The 19,576-nt window shown below is 40.4% G+C and overlaps 1 pseudogene; it reads right to left on the reverse strand.

The window, feature by feature from the left end:
* Positions 1 to 717: 717 nt before the first annotated feature.
* On the reverse strand, positions 718 to 1,379 carry LOC103727855 (annotated as a pseudogene).
* Positions 1,380 to 19,576: the final 18,197 nt, after the last annotated feature.

The raw sequence follows: 19,576 nt of genomic DNA on the forward strand, positions 1-19,576 counted from the left end.
AGAGACATATCGTCTTGACCAGGAGTTTCATCTTAAAAGGCATTTATTTACTGTACCAATACAATGATGAGAAATATAGGGTTTATTCTAATTTGCTTTTCAGTTGCTGGGATAAAACACTGACCAAGAGCAACCTGGAGGGGAAAGGGTTTATTTCATCTTACACTTCCAAATGCCCATCCATCACAGAGGGAGGCCCAGGCAGGAACCCAGAGGCAGGAACCTGGAGGCAGGAACTAAAGCAGAGACTTTAGAGGAACACTGCTCGCTGGCTTGCTTCCAGGCTCACTTTCAGCTACCTTTATGCCTCATCTGCCCAATGATGACCACCCATCGTGGGCTGGGCCTTCCTAATTCAATTAGCAATTAAAGAAATTTCCCACAAAGTCTGGAGAGATGGCTCAGCACTTGAGAGCACTGGCTGCTCTAGCAGAGGACCTGGGTTTGATTCCCAGCACCCACATGGTGGCTGACAACCATCCATAACTCCAGATCCAGGGAAATCCATTGCCCTCTTCTGACTTCCACAGGCATTAAACAACAAGGGTGCACTTCCATATGAAGCAATACATTCATACTCACAAAAAACTAACTAAATAAAAATAATAGAAAAAAAGAAAATTCCCCACAGACATACCCATATACCCACTGATGGAGAAAATTCTTTTATTTTTTTAAACAGACTTAATTCACTTTATATTTTCTCATATAAAAGCTCTATGTAGTAGCCACAACTGGACCCTGGGTTCTCTGCACAAAGACACCGGTATGGGTTTTCACACGATGGTTGGTGAGTTCCTGATAGGGAGACTTGGTGAAGACCATCTCTTTTCAGAGGTCAGGAGTTAGGTAGTTACAAGTCTTAGAAATGGCAGCAAAGGTGGCCTTGGCAAAAATTGGCCAGGGTGACAGTACAGGCCCTGGCTGATGTGTAACAGTGATCAATACCAACCAGCAGCAGCAGCTTCTTGGACACAGGAGCAGAGACGATGCCAGTGACTGTGGGGGCAGTACTGAGGCACACCAATTCAGAACCACAGTGCCTGTCACCTTGCATGGGACAGTGTGGGGCTTGCCAATTTGTTTCCCATTAGCCCCAGCACAGGGACAATAGAAAGCTTGGCCAAGACAATGGCCCCTCGATGGCAGTGGCCACCTCCTTGGAACACAACACCCAGACCAAAATGACCGTTATAGTCCCCAGTGGTCACAAAAGCCTTGAACCTGGTCCACTGGCCAGTCTAAGTCTGCTTCTCTACTGGCATGATCTTTAAAACCTCATCCTTAAGGGATGCTCCTAGGAAAATGTCAATAATCTCAGATTCCTTAATGGGCAGGGAGAAGAGGTAGATCTCCTCGGATTCACTCCTTGTCTTCATCTTTGCAGCCATGAGCTCCACAGCCCCAACCATGGTCTTGGCCATAGCCCTGACCACAGCCTCAGAGACCACTACCAAATCCTCCACAGAAGCCACTGCAGCCTCCCCGGGTCCTCCCTCTACTGACCTCATCTGCCATTTGGTGTTTGCTGAGGAAGAAGGTGATATAGAAAATTCTTAATTGGGGGTTCCTTCTTCCCAGGTCAAGCTCAGGCCAAGATTAGTCATCACAAGGGTGTTTTGAGCCTTAGACTTATATAAGCCAGTAATGTCTTACAATTCCAAGTTTTCAACGCTTGACAGTAAGTATATGACATTTGGCCCAGGATCCCCACAGATCTCAGAGCAAAGAGGGCCAGGGTCCTCATGTCCATCATGATTACTCAATGAAGTGACTAACAACTCAACATTCAAAGCCCCAGATTATTTCAAGCTTCAAAACAGTATTTGGAAAACAGAAAATTTAGCTACAAATCAGGAACACTTTTTGGATCATGCTCAATGCTTAAGGAACCTGATATAAAGTAATAGACAAAAGAAAAATCCAGAAACTAGAAACTTGTCCAGAGAAAGTAATGGAATTTTATCAGTGTCCTGATGAAAATTACTCACCATTACTGATTAGCTTACAAGAATGATTCCAACAGTGTTCTTTGCAGACACTGTACAAATATTTAATGCATTTTTCAATGAGAAGTTCTTACTTCATTCTCTTAGCTCACACTCCTTGGCACCCACAGGTAGAATGCATAGCTTAACTTATATTTTTCTTTAATGAGATCCTTCTTGTTAAAAGGATTAGTATGATATGCCCTTCGTTTTCATAATCAAAATATCTCATTGTTTTCTGAGATTTTTTAACTTGAGTTCTTAGTGAAGTACAATTTATTGACATAAGCCATATTCCTCAGAAACTCCAAGACTTGGATTTTATCTAGTTGGCTATCTTTGTCTACTTGTGTTGCCATAACCAAACACCTGAGATTGGGTAATTTATAAAACACAGGCACATAGCCCACAGTTCTGTGGAATGTAAAGTATAATATCAAAGCACCCATAAGTTCAATGTCTTATTAGGGCCTTATGATGATCAATCTCAATTGTTAACTTGGCAGACTCTAAAATCACATAGGAGATGGGCCTCTAGGTATGCCTACTTGGGATTATTTTATTAGGTTTATTGAGGTGGGAAGGCCAATCCACTGTGGGTGGCACAATTCCCTTGGCTGCAGTCCTGGACTATACAACAAGGAAAAAGCAAGCTGAGCACAAGAGTTCATCACCCTCTGTTTCCTGAGTACGGATTCAATGTGACCAGCTGTCTCATGCTCCTCCTGCCAGGACTTGACTGCTGTGACAGACTACATTCCTAAACTGTAAGCCAAAATAAACCCCTTCTCCCTTAAGTTACTTGGCCAGAATATTTTATTCCAGAAACAGAAAAAAACAACTAAAATAGGCCAGGTCTGTGCTTTCCAGATAGTACCTTGTTGTATCCATGGGGGCAGGGGGTTGAGAACACTTCTGTCCTCCTTAAGTGAGAAGATACAAAATGGCAAAAGCCCAGTCTTTTTAAATTATTTTTTATTTTTGAGAACTTCATACACTTCCAACTCTATGCCATATTACTTCCCAGAATGCCCTCCTCCCAACTTTTTGACATTTTTAGATATCTACTAAGTCCTATTAGTGCAGCCCATATGTGCATGGGTGTGAAACCATCTACTCAAGCATAGGAAACCTACCAGTAGTCACATCACTGAAAAAGAGAAAGATTCTCCTTCCCCAAGCCACTGAAAATTTCCCATACCTCCACAGTAAGGCATGAGGCCTAAAGATTATCAACCTCATCTATGCCAGGATTTTAGCTGACTTAATCTTGTGTGGGCCCTGTGCAGGTGACCACAGCTGCTATGAGTTCATGAATTCAGTATCCATGTCGTATTCACAAGACAGCATTTCACAGCACTCCTCCCCATTCTCCAGTTCTTACATTCTTTGGGTCTCCTCTGCAGCAATATTCAACGTTCCATGAGCCTTGGTGTAGGGTGAGAGTGGGAGTTGATATAGATGTCTCATTTAAGGATGAACATTCAGTCTCTTATTTTCACCACTTTGACTAGTTATGCATCTCTTCATTGACTGCAGTTTTGCCCACTGCAAAAAGAAGCTTCTCTTAAGGAGGGTTACTTTATTCTAATCAAAGGAGCAATTAACCAAGAAGATATTACAATCATTAACATTTATGCACCTAACTCTGGAGCACCTAATTTCATAAAATCAGTAGTCTGGGACTATAAAACAGAGATTGACACCAACTCAATGATAGTGGGTCACTTTAATACCCCACTTTCTTCAATAGACAGGTCAGCTGGGCAAAGAATAAACAGACATCTGAATTAAATGGCATACTATATGAAATGGATATGTACAGAATAATCTGCCCAACCATCAAAGAATATACTTTCTACTCAGCAGCTCATACAAGTTATTCTAAAATTGACCACATTCTGGGGCACAAAACAAATAACAAATACAAAAAAAAAAATGAAATGATCCCATGTCTTCTATCAGACCATAGTGAAATAAAGCTTATAATCAATAGCAAAAGAAGCTCTAGTAAATACACGAACTCATGGAGACTAAACAACACACTCCTGAATCAAGAATGGGTCAAAGAAGAAATTAAGAAGAAAATAAAAGTATTCCTGGAACAAAATGAAAATGAGAACACAACACAACAAAACCTCTGGGACACCCTAGAAGCAGTCCTAAGAGATAATTTTATAGCTCTTAGTGCCTACATTAAAAAATCAGAAAGAGCACATGTAAACGACTTGACAGTACAACTCAAGACTCTGGAAAGGCTAGAACAATTGTAGACAAGAAGAAATAATAAAACTCAGAGAAGAAATTAATGAACTAGAAACAAAGAAAATAATACAAAAAATTAATTAATCTACAAGCTGGTTCTTTGAAAGGTTAAACAAGATGGAAAGACCCTTAGCCAAGTTGACCAAAAGAAAGAAAAAGCAAATCCAAATTAACAAAATTAGAGATGAAAAGGGAAGCATCACAACAGACACCAAAAAATCCAAAACATTGTAAGGGAATACTTTAAAAATCTGTATTATATTTGAAAATCTAAAAGGAATGGACAAATTCCCAAAATTATGGCCACCACCAAAGTTAAACCAAGAGGAGATCAACAGCCTAAACATACCCATAACAAATAAGGAAATTGAAACAGTAATACAAAACCTCCCAATTTAAAAAAGCCAGGCCCAGATGAATTCACAGGAGAATTCTACCAGACATTCAAAGAAAATCTACAAGCAATATCGCTTAAATTATTCAAAAAGATAGAAACAGAGGGAGAACTACCAAACTCCTTCTATGAAGCCAGTATCACTCTAATACCAAAACCAGGTAAAGATACAACAAAAAAAGAAAACTATAGACACATATCTTTAATGAACATAGATGTGATACTCAACAAAATACTTGCAAACTGCATGCAGGCACATGTCAAAAATATCATCCACCATGATCAAGCCAGCTTTATTCCAGAGATGCAGGGATGGTTCAACATTTGTAAGTCAATAAATGTAATAAAACATATAAATTGGCTTAAAAACAGAAATCACATGGTCATCTCAATAGATGCAGAAAAGGCATTTGACAAAATCCAAAATGCAGTTATGTTAAAAGCCCTAGAAGGAATTGGTCTGGAGGGAACATACCTCAACATAATTAAAGCTGCATACAACAAACCCGTAGACAACATCATCCTAAATGGAGAAAAACTGGAAGCATTCCCATTAAAATTAGGAACCAGACAGGGCTGTCCACTATCTCTACTCCTTTTTAATATAATGCTTGAAACCCTTGCTAAAGCAATAAGACAAGAGAAGGAAATTAAAGGAATACAAATTGGAAAAGAAGAAGCCAAATTATCCCTATTTGCAGATGATATGATACACATACAAGATCCCAAAAATTCCACTAGCAAACGGTTAGAATTGATTAATGCTTTCACTAAAGTGGCAGGATACAAAATCAACTTAGAAAAATCAGTAGCCTTTCTATATACCAACAATAAGAAATAAAATAGCACTAGAGCAAACCCCCCATTCTCAATATTCTCAATAGTCTCAAAAAGTTAAAATACTTAGGAATAAACCTAACCGAAGACATCAAAGAGCTCTACAATGAAAATTTCCAAACTTTAAAGAAAGAGAGAGAGGAAGACACTAAGAGATGGAAAGACCTGCCATGCTCATGGATTGGTAGAATCAATATTTTGAAAATGACCATCTTACCAAAAGCAATTTATAGATTCAATGCAATCCCAATCAAAATACCCATGACATTCTTCACAGAGCTTGACAAAAATAATCCTAAAGTTCACATGGACTCAGAAAAGATCCCAGATAGCCAAAACAATCTTGGGCAAAAATAACAATGCTGGGGGGATCACCATACCAGACCTCAATTTATATTACAGAGCTATATTCATTTTTTTTAAAAAAAAAAAAGCTTGGAATTGGAAAAAAAAACAGACACATAGCTCAATGGAACACAATAGAAGACCCAAACATGAGTTCATATAATTTCAGCCACCTGATATTGGACAAAGGTGCTAAGAACACACAATGGAGGAAAGATAGCATCTTCAACAAGTGGTGCTGGCAAAACTGGATCTCCACCTGCAGAAAAATGAAACTTGACTCTTATCTTTCACCCTGCACAAAAGTCAAGTCCAAATAGATCAAAGACCTCGCTATAAAACCTGAAACTCAGAAACTGCTAGAAGACAACATAGGCAATACCCTCCAAAATATAGGCATAGAAAAGGACTTTCTAAACCAGACACCAGTTGCTCAGGCACTAAGGTCAACAATAAGTGGGACCTCATTAAATCACAAAGTTTCTGTACAGCAAAAGAAACAGCTAAGAAATGGCAGAGGAAACCCACTGAATGGGAGAAAATCTTCACCAGATACACAACAGACAGAGGATTAATATCCAGAATATACAAAGAACTCAAAAAAGAAATAAGATAAATGACTCAATAAAAAGATGGGTGATAGACCTAAACAGAAAGTTCTCAAGCGAAGAACTAAAAATGGCTAAGAAGCATCTTATAAAGTGTTCAACATCCTTAGTAATCAGAGAAATAAAATTTAAAACCACTTTAAGATTTCATCTTACCCCAGTCAGATTGGCCAAGATCAAGAGAACAGAAGACTCCAAATGCTGGAGAGGATGTGGAGAAAGAGGAATGCTCATTCACTGCTGGTGGGAATGCAAACTCATGCAACCACTATGGAAAGCAGTGTGCAGTGGGGAGAAAAAACTAAAAATGAACCTACCATGGGATCCAGTGATACCACTCCTTGGCATTTACCCAAAGGACTCGTCATACTGTAGAGATACCTGTACATCTATGTTTGTTGCTGCTCTCTTCACAATAGCTAAGAAATGGAAACAACGTAAATGTCCCTCAGCTGACAAATGGTTAATGAAAATGTGATACATCTCCTCAATGTTTTCTACTCAGCAGTAAGATAAGTCTCTCTTCACAATAACTAAGAAATGGAAACAACCTAAACATCCCTCAATTGATGAATGGTTAATGAAAATGTGGGATATCTTTCTTCTCAATGGAGTTTTACTCAGCAGTAAGAAAAGATGAAATTGTGAAATTTGCAGGTAAATGGATGGTTATACTAAGTGAAGTAACACAAACACAGAAAAGCAAGTGATGTATGTTCTCCTTCATTTGTGAGTTGTAGCACCAATCCCTTATGTGATTATATAAATTCTGATGTAACACCAGGAGCCGGGTAAATAAATTCTGAAGTAACACCAGGAGCCAGGTAAAGGCAAAGGATGCATGTAGGTAAAGGAAAAGAAACAACCTGAAACGGAGATAGTAGGGAATATATGCTACCTGAGGGAGGTGGAAAATTTTGAGTAATTGGCAGGGAGGAGAGGAAGGAGGGACATGCAAGGGACCATGATTTGGGGGAGGGAGTGAAGTCAGGAATGGAAAGATGGTGGGAGTTTGGAGGTATTGGGGGGAGGGTGGGACTAACAATGGCACTGTGACTAGGAAGGGTTGGAGGAGAAAGGTTGGATGGGAGAAAAAAGAGTAGAGATGAATGAATCTTGGGGGCTAGGAAAGCTAGACTGAAAAGCAATGCCCTAGAAACCCTACGAGAAATGCAAGTAGAGTGTCTGAACATTAATGCCTATGTATACCTAGGAGTTTCTTGGAAGGGACACAGTACGTGATAGAAGAGACCTCCCTTAGAGCGAATAACATGCCATACAGCAGTCATCGAAGAAACTTCTTTTTGCAACAGATTGAGGCTACCACAGAGTTGCACATCTGGTCAGGCATAGAAAACATATATCTGGGAGATGCCCAGTACAAGGTGACACATCTGCAGTTGAATTCCTACAACCAAGGTTCATGGAACATAGCAGAATAAAGGGTAGAGAGAGGGGCTAATGTACCCCTCAACTCTCACCAGTGAGGCTTCCATGTACATCACAGTGTGTTACACACAGAAGGCCTAAATGGCCGAGTTTTGGAGAATAAGAGTGTAAGATGGGACCCCTATATGGAACCTCACACACCCACGGTTCAGGGACCATTTCGGAAGAGGAGGCAGAAAGATTGTAAGAGCCAGGGCTGGTTCATGAACAGCTGAAGCGGTGACTTCCAGATTAATGGAGGCTTACTCGTGCGCCCGCGGCAGTGGTGGCATCCAACTCAGGACCCACGTCAGCTCAATTAAACAAGGGCCCAAAGGGGGGGGGGTGAGAAATAGGTGGTGGATCAGCACTAAATCAAGAACTATTTGAGACTGGTTGCTGCTGGGTGAGGGAGAGTATGACTTGCATCCGACCCCTGGATAGGCTGACTAGACTCCAGTGGACGCATTTACACTGAAGGATATTTGGGTACAAACACCTGAATGAATAGGACTCAGCATGTATGGCAGAGTGCATAGAGTTGGGTGGGAGGTGGGGAGGGGAGACATAGATAGGGGAGGGGGTTTGGATGTGGGTGGGAAATAGTGCATGAAATTTTAAAAGCTCAATAAAAAAGAAAAAAAAAGAAAAATATTCCATCAATTAAAAAAAAAAAAAGAAGTTTCTCTAACCAAGGCTGAGATCTATGTATATAAACATAAATATTTAGAAGGCAATTTGACAACATAACCATTTAGTTTGTTATTTAACGATGGCAGGCTTTACCATACAGCTTATGGTCTCTGAGCCATGGATTCTGACCAAGATTACTGTACCAGGCATGAAATTCCTTCCTGTGGAGCAGGCCTCGAATCCAACCAGAAAGTGGTTAGCTACCTTGTAGGAGTCATGCCACTATTGAGCAAATGGGCATATCTTACCCAGCAGATCAGTATTGCAGGTGCAAGATTCACAGCTAAGTAAGACCACTGCTGACCTTTCTCTCCCAGTAGCCTGCATAGCACCTTCCAGCACTACGAAAACTAGTCAACAGGAGGGAAATTTCCTGGTTAGCATGAGAATGACTTCTATGTACTGCAGCCAGTGTGTGGTGTCTTCAGCAACAGGGCCTTACCATATAGTTACGGAGGATAACTATAAGGACAGTAGCTATTGACCTTATTATGTTGTTTTGGGAGACTGATGACTTATAGGGAGGTATCCCATGCCTTTCTGCAATTTTCATCTAATAACCCATGTATTCGCCACAGAATTCTACCTGAACCTCAATGAAGAATTAACAGAAATACTACTCAAACTGTTCCATGAACTAGAAAAGTAAAGATCCCAAATTCCTTTCACAAAGTCAGTATTATCCTTGTACCAAAACCAGATAAGGGCAAAACGAATAATTAGAGACAGAGCTCCCTTATGAATATTGGCGCAAAACTTCTAAATAAAATACTGGAAAACTGAATTTGAGATAATATAAAAACAATCATTCATTATGACCTAGTTGGTGTAGTTCCAGAGATGCAGGAACGGTTCAGTAAAAGTAAATCAGTAATTGTTAGCCATTACATAGATAAACTCAAAGGCAGAATTACATTTCATTCATTCTATTGGTGAGGATTTTTCTGTTGTTTCAACTTGGTTTATTGAGTTTTTCACTTCCTTCTTCATTTCAGCCCAAGTTTTTTTCAATATATTTATCTCTTTTGTGAATTCAGTCAGAAGTTTATCCCTGTCCTCTTTTAGTTCTATGAGGTGATTTTTCTTTTCTTTTCTTTTTTTTTTTTTTTTTTGTTTGTGTGTTCTTTAACTTTGTTGAATTCTTTGATCATGTTTATGATTGTTCTTTTAAATTCTGTGTTCTTAGTTGCCTTTTGGGAGTTATCATTGTAAAAGTCATCTATAGGTCTGATGATGTTTAGTGGGGGCATATTATTTTGGTTTTTCATATTTTTGCTTTTTCATTATGATTTTGGCTTGTGGATTTCTTTTGTTGTTTGTGATCCTAGTATGAAACTCAAGCCTTCCCTTGTTAAGTTGAAGTCTGATTTTGTTTGTATTATTAACATAGCTTGGATGCTTTCTGATTGAGTATGAAAAAATGGTTGGTCTAGGATCCAGGTTCTCTCTTTTGATTTTATATTGGAGAGACCAGCTGGATCCAGTCAGGCTTCTCAGGAGCTCTCCAGGAGAGCAAAGCAGCCCTGGCTCGTTAGGAGCATTTTAGTAGCCTCAGATGAATAGTGCAAGATCGAAGGAGGGGAGATGGGAAACTGATGTGTGAGTCCCTACTAGTCATCAGAGAAGCCTAAACCTTGGAGCAGAGAAAGGGACTGCAGATGGTCCCAAAACCGAGGAATTGACCCAGCACAATGTGGGCAGCTCAGCCCTGGAGGCAGAATCAGGCGCTCTCAGGCAGGAAAGCCTGAGTCCTCTAGCAGTGGGAAGGACAGCAGATGGTCCCAAAGCAAGGGGACGGGATGGGCATGGTGCAGTTTGAGCAGCTCAGCAGAGGCCAAGTTAGGCATTCTCAGGCAGTCTATAAAGGCCTTCACCAAAAAATATTTTTTAATTTGTTTTTATTGAATTTTTGTGTATTTCATACAAAATATCTCAAGCAATCTTAATCATCTTTATATCCCTATACCCACTGGCACCCTTCCACAGCCCCACCCCGCCCCACTGGAACCCCCATACTCTGTCATCTGTTTTAAGGCCTGCTGTGTCAAGACAGTGTCCCCAAATGTTCCTCAGTGCAAGTCCATCCACTGAGGTCTAATCAGCCTATCTAGAGTTCCTTGTTTCAGGAAGATCAGCTCCTCCTCACCTAGTAGTAATCAGTTGCCAATATTTCTTCAGCTAAAATTGGGGTATGCTGTTCATTTCCCCAATTCTACACTGCATTTTTATCTGCCTGAGTTTGCATGGGACTCATATATGCTGACACCATTACCATAAAATCATATGAGCAGGTCCAGGAGCTTGTAGTACTCTGTTTCCATATGGTCATGCACCTCCTCCCTAGCTCTTAAAATCTTTCTTCTACAATGGTCCCTGAGCCCCAGGTGGGTGAAGTTTACTATAGGAGACCTGTCCAACAACCAGCATTCTCCAGACTCTTAATCTCTACATTTTGGCCATTTGTGACCTATTGTGTTCCAAATGACTCTCTGTTGCATGAGTATCCCAGTTACCACTCATCAAAGAAGCTTATTTTGCATCAGCAGGAAAACATTACCAAGTACCACAACTGATCACACACAGACATTGTCTATGAATTGCCTAGGCCTAAGTGACACATCTACAGTGCAACCTCTACACCTAAGGTGCACAGAACATAGAACAGGGGTAAAGAAGAGGACACTAATGAATCTCTCAATTCTCAAAAAATATTTTTTCACACAAGGTCATCCAAGCTGGATATGGTGACACATGCCTTTAATCCTAGCACTCTGGAGGCAGTGGCAGGAGGATCTCTGTGAGTTCAAGGCCAGGCTGGTCTACATGGTGAGTTCCAGGCCAGCTGAGGCTACGGGGAGACCGTGTCTCAAAAAAAGAAAACAAAACAAAAAAAAAGGTCATCCACCATGATCAATTCAGCTTCATCCCAGAGGTACAGGATAGTTCAACATATGCAAATCAATAAATGTAATCTACCACATAAATAAAATCAAGAATAGAAACCACATGATCATCTCATTAGATGTTTAAAAAAAGAAGATATTTGACAAAATCCAACATCCCTTCATTAAAGTTCTGGAGAATCTAGGGATACAGGAGACATATCTCAATATAGTAACTGCTATATGCAAAATCCCACAGCCTACACCATGTTAACCAAGAAAAACTGAAAGTATTTCCATCAAAATCAGGAACAAGACAATGATATCTGCTCTCCCCTCTCATTCCTCTCATTCAATACAGTGCTTGAAGTCTTAGCTAGAGTAGCAAGAAAGGGAGCTAAAAGGAACACAAATAGGAAAGGAAAAAATAAAATTACCAGTATTTGCAGATACGATGTTATACATAAAATACCCTAAGAATGCCACCAGAAAACCCCATAGGTAAAAAAACACATTCAGGAAAGTTGCAGGATACAAAATTAACACAAGAAAATCATGGGGAGCGATTTCTAAAGAAGTAGGATAGAACACCGGTGGTATGAAGGGGGAAAGGGGAATAATGGAGGGCTGGAGAGATGGCTCAATGCTTAAGAGCACAGACTGCTCTTGCGGAGGACCCAGTTTCGATTCTCAGCACCTACATGGCAACCAACAATCATTGGTAACACAAGTTCCAAGGGATCCGACACCTTCTTCTGACCTCCATGGGCTTTCAAGACACAGGTGCACTTACATCATGCAGGCAATACACTCATACACATTAAAAGTAAAATAACTTTTTAAAATGGGAAATAATGGAGCAATAAAGTTAAGTGGAGTGAGGGATGGTATAGTAGGGTAGAGGACAGAGTATGGGGAGGGATAGCCAACACTAAAGACCTTTGAAAATGCTATATGAAAACCTAGCACTGTAAAGTGTCCTAAAACATATACACACAGAAAAGGAGTTCAAATGGAGTTAACCTATAGTGGGGGGACAATGCCTCTTCCAGACATTAGAGGCTATCGAATAAAAAAGCCCAGTGCCAGATATGGGGTACCATTATTGAGTTGTTGGTCAGTGAGTCCCGTAAGACCTCCCTACCCAAACATTACAAACTGTTGCCAAGGCTCTTGTTTGCCCTCAAGAACTTGATGATAAAACCCTATTGCTGAAGACGTTGCATACTTGAGTCTCAGGACACAGAGAAATCAAGCTGGTGCCAACCTGAAAACTTCATCAGCTTTCATAGTATCTGAAGCTTCTATTTATGTTACTGGGGGAAAAGTATGCAACAATCTTACCCAGGTGAGTACCCAGCAAGCTACAGTAATGACTGGCCTGGTAAGGTATGCCCACTGGTGCAATACTAGCATAAACACTATGGGGGTAGCCAACCACTTTCTGACCATATTTAAAGCCCACTTCACAAGACAGAATTCATGTGTGGTACTGTTCATTGGACCCAAAACCCATGACTGGTTAGGTCATAGGCCCGAAGGGAGAACCTACTACTGATATTCTGTTGAATGGACATAGTATTAAACTGCCCTCTGAAGTCTTATCTTTATGCCCATTGGTTAGTGCAGCTCTCAACCATCATCAGAAAAGCTTCTTTTTGCAGTAGATGGTAATTAATATAGAGACCCACAAGTGGTTAATGTGCACAGAATAAGTAACTATACAATTCTCAGCACCAAATGGGACATCATCTATATCACATCCCTGTCCCAAAGGCTCAGGGATTATCATGGAAGAGAAGACTGGAGAGATTCTAAGATCCAGAGGTCATGGACTTCTATGGCAAAACAGCATTTGCTGTTCATGGCAGGGCCTTTGCACACTTACAGTGGCTGTGACTATACACACAGGACCTGCACAAGATCAAACCAACAAAAATCCCAGCATGGACAGGGAAGAGGCTTACGAAGTCTCACACATATCTGAGAATATACTGGCAATTGACCTTGTCGGGGAGGGAGATACCTTAGTAAGATTCAGCTGTCAACTTGACACAATCCAGGAGCCTCAATTGTGGAATTTCCCCATCAGAAGGCATGTCTGTGGAGGCATTTTCTTGATTGCTACTTACTGTAAGAAAGCCCAGCACACTATGGGTGGTACCAACTCTAGGCAAGTGGTCCTGGGTTTTATAAGAAGAAAACTACTAAAAATGAGCCAGAGAGACATCAAACCAGTAAATAGTGGTCTTCCATGGTCCCTGCTCCAGTTCCTGCCCCCGGGTTCCTGTTTGGCCTCCTTCCCTGGCTTCCATCAATAATGGGTTGTAACCTGTAAGTGGAAATAAACCCCTTCCTCCCCAAGTTGGTTTTGGTCAGTATTTTATCACAGCAAGAAAAAGCAAAGCAGGACGAGAGAGTAAGCTTTCTTCAAGGATGCAGATCCTGAATGGCTACCCATGTTCCAGTAGATGGTGCTACACCCATGCACAAGCAGACAACACTAAGTGGACTCAGTGGATTAAAAGAAAAAAGAACACATTTAGTTGTGTGTGAGAGAAAAAATTGGTGGGGAAGATAGAAGAGGAATTGAAAGGGAGGGAATGGGCCAGGGGATGTATTATATGACATTATATGCCTGTATGAAATTCTCAAACAATAAAATACTTAAAATTCATATTAAATATTTGGCATGAAGCTCAGAGACAGAGGCAGCCAAAGTTGTTGTATTAAACATAATTCTCAACCTGCATCATCTCTCAGCGCCTGCATATACAGAGAATCACCTGAGGCCTTTAAAAAGTGTAGGTACAATTGTTTCTCTCATATGCTTCACTTCTACGTGATTTGCTAGACCAGGGCAGGTCCCATTTTTCTAAAAATTTTTTAGGTATGTCTCATGGGACTTTGAGGTTGTGAGCCTTTGCTGAAGGATCTGGAGAAGAGCATCAGAGGTCTATGGATTCCTTAAAGTCATTGAAAAATGCAAACTTAAGTATATTTTTCTGAGGTAAGGGTCTAAACCCTCATTTTAATTTCAAAATACATCGATATATTCACTCATCATACTCTTTACATAATGATAAGATCTGCTTTTTAACATAGCTCCTACTTCTTCAGGGGAAAATTGAATTTACAGTTCATTTATTTAACTTCACATTGAATGGCTCCCTAAGGCACAAGTAGATGGGACATCATTTGGCCACCATGGGTTTTTGCCTGCAGAGTTATAATCTACCCTCAGCAAATTGCCACAGTCCTTTTTATGAATAAGGCTGCCATCAAATTTTCCCCTTATGTTCTCTTCCCAGAGCTGAAAGAGGTTATGCCCAAAGATATTCTCTCACAGAGGGCTACATGATGTAAAAATTAGATTGTCTGTGTTAGAAGCCTCGCTGCTGAAATTCTTTGAAAGCAGAAAGTGAAGATAATACATAGTAAGCTTTTATTCTGGACACAAGGTCTGTAAATAAATTTAAATCAGTAGAGATTTCTGCAGGAAAACAGGGTGAAGAGCTGAGAATTTGAACCTAGATACAAGCCCTCTAAAACCAGCATCATGCTAGAAAATCACGATGCCCTAGAGAGCAATAGAAATTTTAAGAGGGTTTACTGCTTCTCCTTAACACTGGCCCTCACAGGGCCAGAAGAGGCCAGGATAGAGTACAGGAATCCAAGGGAACAACAAGGAAAGGAAATATAAGCTCCTTTTTTATGCACCAGAACCACACAGCTCCACATGTGGAGCCTGCTACTGATGGAGAACTTTACCCTTCAATTCATTGCAATTGTGTCAGCAATTCACCCCATACATATTTTTATTTCCAGGACTTAGGACTACTGCCAACAGAAGCCCTAAAACATCTACCCTAGTTCACCACCACTACTCTCCCCTCACTCCTAAGCTTTTCCTTAGCTAATCAGGAAATCTTGCCTGTTTTCTGCCTCCACCATCATGTACCTCCACCCACCCCAGTAACTGTAGGTACTCCAGCCCCAAGAGTACCAATCCCATCAACTCACCTCTGTGCAGAACAATCAAAGCACAGTGTGACATTGAGGCTACAGGAGTAAATCCTACTCTACAAGCCGTGCCTACAACTTTTTGTGACACTCAGGACTTGGCAATCACACTCTCTGACTTGCAGAATGCAGAGTCAGCACTACTTTACAGTGAGAGACTCGCTTCCTTTGTCTCTTTTGGAATCACATGTGTCTTTTGAAATGCTGAGACATTATTAGTTTGGCAGAACAATTCTTGTGACAAATGGCTCTGAACAATTATGGCAGCTTGTGTTTGTAGGGAACTTTTCATGCTTGAAGGAGATAAAGGATTTTGTGCCTTACTGGTCCAGGGCAATTTTTCAAACAGGTAAGAGGTTGAGAAAAAAAAAATTAAACTACACATGACATTTCATTCTTACATTCCTAAATGACTTTTTACTCTTTCATGCTCAATTACAGCAGAAGCTGATGCCACTAAATGTTGAGTTCATGGTATAAATAAGCAAGCCCAGGTAATGCATTAATTCAAACGGAATGCATAGATAAATAGTTTAAGATTGTGGTGAAATAAAGTTTAAATTGTTCATCCTCTAAACAAGATTTGAAACATCCTGCATATGTAAATGAGCCACATCTAGAATGTACCTTTCATGTGAAGGGTGCAGCTGTGTTTCTGGAGATTTTCCACTAACTTATCTATGATTTGGAAAAATGAGAATATCTCAAAACACATACTACTTTTCTAGTAACTATGAAAAATAACCATAAATGGAAAGTCATTCTCAAAAGCATGAAGGACCATATCTTAAAAGTCTAAGGCAATTTTTAAGAGAAAATAAAAGAACTTGGACCTTGATCTCTTCCTGTGTGGGTGCTGGAGAGCACCAGACAAGCTGCAGTGAGTTAGCCAAATCGCTCTACCACACCCATTCACCTGCTTTGGAACCACCCCTCCCCTGACCCCACTGTACCACAGCTCACTTTCTCTGCTAGCTAGTAAGAACCAGCCCATCCTGTTTCCATCTGCCCTCCTTGGGTCTTAACCCTTCCTACTGAAGCTGCCAGAAAGCACCTGACTAGACAAAAAAGTTTGCCAGATCCAGCCACAATGGATACCATGGTTCTACTTTGGGAACAGTCCAAATTGCTTGGCTCTAGGGCTCCCACCTTCTCTGCTTAACTACTTAGAACTGGCCCACCTGATCCCTATCACCCCAACTTGGGCCAAGGCTCCTTTGTCCTCCTGGAGAGTTCTTGACTAGCCTGCCTGGATCTGCCAGGTCCCTCCAATAAAAACCAAGAGACAAGCTGAAGCACAGACCAACTAACTCTTCATATCAAATCAGAAAGCAACCAAGCTACAGCAACAATACAAACAGAATCAAACTTCAACTCAACAAAAGCGGGCCTGAGTTTCATATCAGATGCATAACCAACAGAAGAAATCCATAGGCCCAACCACAATAAAAAAAAACAGAAATAATATAAAAAAACAAAACAATATGTCCCCAGCAAACACACCAGTGCTATAGAAGTACTCTACAATGAGAACTACCTAAAGGAACCCCAGAACACAGAATTTAAAAGAACAATCATAAACATGATCAAAGAAGTGTCAATTTGACACACCTGGGTTGAGGGAGCCTCAATTGGGGGATTGCCTCTATTGGACTGGCCTGTGGTCATGTCTGAGGGCCATCAAGTTCAAAGAACAAAACCCAAAGAGGATAGAGATAAACTCCTAACTGGAGCTTAAAAAAATACAAATGAAATGAATGAATAAAATGACAAAATTCAGTATTTAAAAAGTGAATCCATGAAAGAGATAGAAATATTGAAGAAAACTTGGGCTGAAATGAAGATGGAGTTGAAAAACTCAATGAGTCAATTTGAAATGACAGGGAAAAGCCTCATCAGCAGAATGAATTAAATGGAAAACAGAATATCAAGACTGGACAATATAGTTGAAGAATTGAACTACTCAAGCAAGGAATATGGAAAAAAAATTTTAAACACAGGAATGGAATGTGCAGGAAATATGTGACACCATGAAAAGACTGAATTTATACATCATAGGCATAGAGGAAGGAGAAGAATCCCAGGTCAATGGCACTGACCAGATCTTCAACAACTTTATAGAAGAAAATTTCCCAGAATTAAGGAAAGACATGTGAAAGCAGGAAGAGCCTGGACCAAAGTATTCTAATGACCAGAGACAAACCCTGAATACTTCATCTTGCAAAATGGAAAAATACAACTCTGTGTGTGTGTGTGTGTGTGTGTGTGTGTGTGTGTGTGTGTATAAAAAAACACTGTGCCAGGCAGGAGAAATCTCCCTTCAAGTTGTTGGTCAAAGCAGTCCAAGAGACTCCCAAAATAACACAGGCTATTGCCACAGCTCTTGATTTCTTCCCAGGAGTTCAAGGTAAGATCCTATTGCTGAAGACAGGCCATACTTCAGACATAGGACTTGGAGCAATGGAGCTGGTACTGACCTGGAATCTTCCTCCTTGAAAACTAGCTCTCATGGTATCAGAGGATACTACACAAGCTACTGAGGGAGAAAACCAATCATTGGTCCTACCCAGCAATGTAGAATCTAATAAGCAGCAAGAACTGTCCCAGAAAACTATTGCTATTGGTGCAGTAGTGTCACTTTTACCTTGACCATAATCAATAGCTGTCAAATTGGAATTAAGGCCTGCTCAATGGGAGGGAACTCATGTGTGGTACTGTAAACATGGCTAAGTATACATAGCTTGAGAGGTCACTGATCCTAGAGAAAAACCTACTTTTGTCACATCTTAAGACCAACATCATTTCCTGCTCTATTCTAAATATGCATCCTTGTATTTACAGGATAAAATATATTTATCATCAAAGAAATTTATTTTTGCAACAAATGGAGACTATCACAGAGTTCCACAATTGGTCAAATGTAGAGAATAATTATCTGTGAGACACTTAGCTCTAAGTGACACATTTTCAATGCAGCCTCTACACATATGAGGAATACATCTTTCAACTCTCACCAGAGGTTTCCTTAAGCAGAAGATGGTGATTAACACAGAAACTCACAGCTGGCCAACATGCAGAGAACAAGAGGTTGTAGAGTGCTTATTCCTGAATAGGACATCCATTTGAAACTTGTGCCCCAAATCTCAGGGGTCATTGCAGAAGAGGAGAGGGAAAGACTCTAAGAGCCAGAGGTAGTGGATGATGACCAGGAAACAGAGTTTTACAGATAGCTAGTTAGTTACACATATGAGTTTATAGCGATGGTGACAGCATGTACAAGTACCATGGAAGCTCAAACCAGACAAAATCCCAGCAAAGACACAGAGAAGTGGGTAAGAAATCACCACCCAGCCTAAGAAACTTTTGGCAACTGATGATTGCTTGGATGGGACTCTTGGTAGGTTGACCAAACTTCAATGGATGGACTTGTGCTAAGGAATATGTAGGGATACAAATCGGACTCTATAGGCCATATTTTATATGTAGTGAATTATAGTGAATTGGGCAGGGGCAGTGAGGGGGTGAGATGGAAGAGGGGAACTAAATACCATCAAATTATTTCGTATGAAAATTGCAAAAAAAATCAATAAAAATTTAAAAATAATTAAAAAGAAAATAAAAAGCAGTGTCAAAATGTTGGGGAGCTTACAGATGCCAATAACATCTGGCCAAGATGAACCAGCTTGAAAATATGTATAGGAGTTTCGTGGGTCTATTGTAGCAAAGTACCCCAAAGTAGGTGGCTTGAAACAACAGAAATCATTTCCCTTCCATTATGGAGACCAGTAATTCTAATCCAGATGTTGGCAGGTCCATCTTTCTTCCTCAGGCTCTGAGGGAGGAACCTCCTGGACTCCTCAAGCTTCTGGAGGTCTCAGTGTCACTTGGCCATTATGTGGCTTCTCTGTTTTGCCTGTCTCCTCTTTCCTTATAAAGGCACTTGTCACTGGATTTAAAGGGCACTCTAATCCAGGAGGACCTTACTTCAAGATCCTTAGCTCAATGACATTGATAAAGGTCTGCTTTCCAAATACTGTTATATTTACAGGTTTCAGAGAATAAGAAGCTTAAAGGATCATAAAAAAACTTAATCTGCCCAAGATTTATGTTGGA

This window comes from Nannospalax galili, unplaced genomic scaffold, assembly GCF_000622305.1.
Source record: "Nannospalax galili isolate Female #2095 unplaced genomic scaffold, S.galili_v1.0 scaffold169, whole genome shotgun sequence".
NCBI classification, from domain to species: Eukaryota; Metazoa; Chordata; class Mammalia; order Rodentia; family Spalacidae; genus Nannospalax; species Nannospalax galili.